We start from the raw sequence: 4,677 nt of genomic DNA on the forward strand, positions 1-4,677 counted from the left end.
CGCGCCGGGCCGGGCATCCCGCGCGCCTGGGACTGCCGAGGGCAGCGGGGCCGCCGAGGCCGGGCCGGACTCCGGGATGGAGCCGGGAGCGTCCCGCGGGATTCCGAGCGAGGGCCGCGTCCTTGGCATGTACTACCCAGCGCATGCAATAATAGTGTGCAATCTCTGCATCTAGTCCGTGGCATGACTCCTCCTATATTTATACTCTATATCCCGAAAAACACGCAGAGGGGCCTTCCTTCCCCTGTATTCCCGAGGGAATAGGGACAACACGGAGTGGGGAACTTTCAGGGTAAGTTTCACTTGAGTTGAAAGCGTTTGGGGTTTTTTTCCCGCTGTGGGTTGTGGTTTGCTCACCCAAGTTGTTGCTGCATGTGGTTTTTTTTTCCTGCAAGGAGGTGTTTTAGTTCACCCCTCACACCAAATCTGCTCGCCTTAAATCCACTGCTGGTTTCTAGTTTGCTTTCAGGTTTTTTTGGGGTGTCAAAGCCACTGGAAAAAATACTGGGAAAAAAAATAATCTGCATTTCATCAGGCTTTGTTTAGAGAATGAAACTTCTGTTCCTAAGCCTGGGCAAAACGATAAATAAATGACCCAAGTTCACACTTCAGGTACAATTAGTAACTTGTTAAAAGTGTCCAATATGTGTGGAAGAAAATCAGCAGGACGTGCTGGATTTCTCCCGTTGCTGAAACAGCCAGCCGTGAAAGCAGCTGAATGTGCCCGTGGTGCCCAGCAGGCTCTTCTGTTGGATGAGCTGCACCCCAAAGGCAGAGCCCCAACTCCCCCGATCCCTCTGGGCCTGGATTTGTTTCCCTCCCAGGCAGGGGATGGTGGTCCCACGCTGGGGCTTGCTCCTCGCTGCTGTTGCCGTGGGGCAGATGCGATTTGACCTTGTTGTGGGCTGAGGGTCACACTGGGGGCTTCAGAACGAGTCAAACGTTGTAGGAATGGTGAAATGTTGGGGTTGACTCCTCGCTGGTTGTGTCTGGGTTCCCTTTGCCCGCCTCGTTTGTGACCAAGCCAGGCTGGGCTCTGTGATGAGGCCTTGAGGTGGTGGAGCACCTCCCCAGAATCCAAAGGGTTGAGGTGCCCCCGGGCTGCGTTCGGGGCCTTCCCAGAGGCTCCTTCTTGGAGGAGGTTTGGGAGAGATGGGGCGATGGGCAGCACCATGGTTGGGCAGGAGAGTCAGCCCAGCAGCAGCCAGGAGCAGGGCTCCGAGTGCCATGCTGTGGGTAAAACCCCTGGGGTCACGTCCGGGTGCTCCCAGCCATGGCCGGGAGTGGGCAGAGGAGCATCCATGGATGGGCACCTCTGGCTCCTGGGCCACCCTGCAGCGATGCCCACGCTGCTGGGCAATTAATAACAGAGCTGATGGGCTTTGAGGAAAAGAACTGGGATTTTGTTCTAGAGGCTGGTGCGGAACAAGGCCTCGGAAGCCCAGCACTGCTGGAGCCGCCTCAGCCACCAGTTTCCCTGGAAGTTCCAGTGTGTGACTGTCACTGTGCTCCCGAGGACTTTGTCCCAGAGTTCCTTTCCATGGTTTAGCCTGGTTTTTGGGTGGCACTGCAGGTTCTTCTAATTCTAGTTCTTACTCTTTTCTTATTCTGTTCTAATTTGATTATTTTTCCTTATTCTTATTCCTCTTACTCTATTCTAATTCTTATTCTTCTAATTCTCTTATTCTATTCTTATTCTTTTTCTGTATTCTATTTTTATTCTTAACCTGTTATTATTTTATTCTTTTGTCTATTTTTTAATTCCGTTCCATTTTAATTCTGTTCTATTTTATTCTCTTTTCTACCCTACTTTATTCTAGTTCTCTTATTCTATTCTATTTCCTATTCCTATTCTCGATCTATTTTTATTCTTATTCTCTATATATTCTATTTCCTATTCTTACTCTTGAGCTAGTCTTGTTCTAGTCTATATTTACTCTAATTTTAATTCTATTTTAATTCTAACTCTTAATTCTAGCCTTTCCTCTCCTTTCTATTCTGTTCGATATTCGATATTCGAGTCTATTTTCTATATTCTATTCTGTTTTCCATATCCTATCCCATTTTATTCCATTGTATTTCCTGACTCTGGCACAGCAGCCCGGGTGCAATTTGGGGTCCCCCATGGGTATCTCCACAAATGGAATGGAAAATGTTCCAGGGAGAAGAGCTGGAGCTGGAAAAAAACCCTCCAAAAACCCGCTGGAAGTGGGGGAGACGCTGGAGAAGGAGCCTCACTTCGATCCAATTAATAAAAAGACGTAGCTGGGCTTAACTGCGAAATTGCCATTTTGAAATGAAAAGGTGCCAAAAAAAGCAAATCTGACCGGAATTCTTGCTGTGGTACAAGGCAGTCTGCTGAGGCTGGGTGCTGGAGGGGCGGCAGGGCTGTGTCTGTCCATCCATCCCTGCTGGATGCAGAATTCCCGCGCTGCGGGGCCGGGGTGAGGTGTCCGTGATAAGGTGAGGTGCAAGCACAGGCACGTGGCCGCACTGATTTCTTTATTTTAGGGGCTTCCTCGTGTCAATATTCCATTTTTATGGTGTGCTCACTTTATTTTCATGAATTAACCAACATCTGAACCCAGCCCTGCTGCTTCTGCTCCTTAAAGAGAACTGTAATTAACAAGGATTGATTGATTGATTGATTGATTGATTGCACAGCCGGTCTGTGTTCTCTCCTGCTGAATTCCCGCTTGGATTCTCCTGGAAATTGTAAATATTTCAGTCAAAATAAAAGAAATGAAAGAAATAAACGCATTTTTGGGCATGCAGTGTCTCCCTGGATAAATGGGCACGTGTGGCTTGGGTTCTACAGCAGAACCAAGTCCTGGATTGAGGCTGCAAAGCTCAGCTTTAGCTCCAGCTTTGTTAAACTGGCCCAGATTAAAACCCAGATCGGTTTTAAGGTGTTTGTCACTTGTCCCCCCTTTTGTCACTTGAATAAAATGATCAATAATAAACTCTTCACTTTTCCTCCTCTCACCTTTGGGGGGGTGGGTAAAAATCAGTTTCTTTGCTCTGAAAAGCAGCAAAAGTGAAAATTGGGGTGGGTTGAGCTGCGTTTCAAGGTCTTTGTACTCGTTTAGGAGAAGCCTTTTCCCTGTCCGTGGAAAAGTGGGAATTCCTGTTGTCATCAGGAATGAAAGCTCCAGGAATTGTCAGAGCTCCCCCAGAGCTTCCTCTTCGGGTTTTAGTGTCAATTTAGTGTCAGATTTGGGGTTTGAGTGTAAATTTTAGTGCTGGGCACCAGCACTTGGGGAGCAAAATAATAATAATAATAATAATAAATAGTATCAATAATAATAATAATAAATGATACAAAATGTATAATTAATAGAATGTAATAATATCACAGTGTAAATATAGAACTAGTAATAATAATGCAATAAAATAATGATACAATGGAAGAATAATAATAATAATAATAATAATAAATAATGTGGGTTAAAGCCCCGCTGATCCAGGTTTACTCCCCATTCCCAAACTCTTGCATTCCTTCCCAGCTCCCGTGTTTTGGGGCTTTGGGATCTGGATCCTTGGCCCCGTTCCACCCCCAAGGAAAGCCGGGAACAGATGGGAATGTGAGGCAGGGATGGGCATGGAGCAATCCATGGACACTTTTCCCTTGGCACCTTCCTGGGAATGCTCCAGGCTCCATTTCCTTGGAGGAGCAGGAGCCTCCAGCAGCAGCAGCAATGAAAAACCCAAATTATCCCAACGCTGGGATAAAATCCGGTGTCAGGATGAGGCTCAGGATGAAGAATATAAATATAAATATAAATATAAATATAAATATAAATATAAATAATAAATAGAAATAGAAATAATAAATGTAAAAATAGATAATAAAGGTATAATAATAATATATATGTAAAGAAACCTATAATAGACTATATTAATAAATCTAGAATAAAATTTTATTGTAAGTGTATAATGGAATATAGAAGGAAATCTATTAATAAATATGGAATAAAAGATTAATAACATGTAGATTATAGCATATATAATAAATTTATAATGATACATAAACATATAAAGGTAAATATATAATAGAGCATATTAATATGTAATTAAATATAACCATATGTCATATATAACATATATAATATATATAAAATATATATAAATATATATATATAAATATATATAAAATAATATATATTATATATATATATAAATAATAAACCTATAAAAATAGAATAACTATATATAACAAATAAATAATAGAAAGTATTAGAGATGTGGCCTTACTCTCTGCTCCAGGGAGGAACTCCATAAAATAATTTCCACTGGCATGATTGATGATAAATCCACACTATGTAATCAATTGAATTTTTAAACTAAATTCCTTTTTTAGCTAAATAAACCAAAGTGGTTTGTTTTTCTGTCCATCAGGACATCACCAATGGATTTTTTTTTTAAAGCACGTGGGTGGAAAATGCCAACAAATATTCTCCAAGATATTCTTGGCAGCGCGTTGTTCCTTTAAAAAAGGATATTTAATCACAACTATTAAAAATTGCTGTTACTAAAAACCAGCAATGATTGCGCCATTAAAGCATTAATTGCTGGAATATTGAAAATAATGATTTTTGAAATATCATTTATTTTAAAAGAACATTTAAAATAGAAATATTAAAGATATTTCAAAGAAATAATGTTATAATAATATTT

The sequence above is a fragment of the Coloeus monedula genome (assembly GCF_965178545.1).
Source record: "Coloeus monedula genome assembly, chromosome: 7".
NCBI classification, from domain to species: Eukaryota; Metazoa; Chordata; class Aves; order Passeriformes; family Corvidae; genus Coloeus; species Coloeus monedula.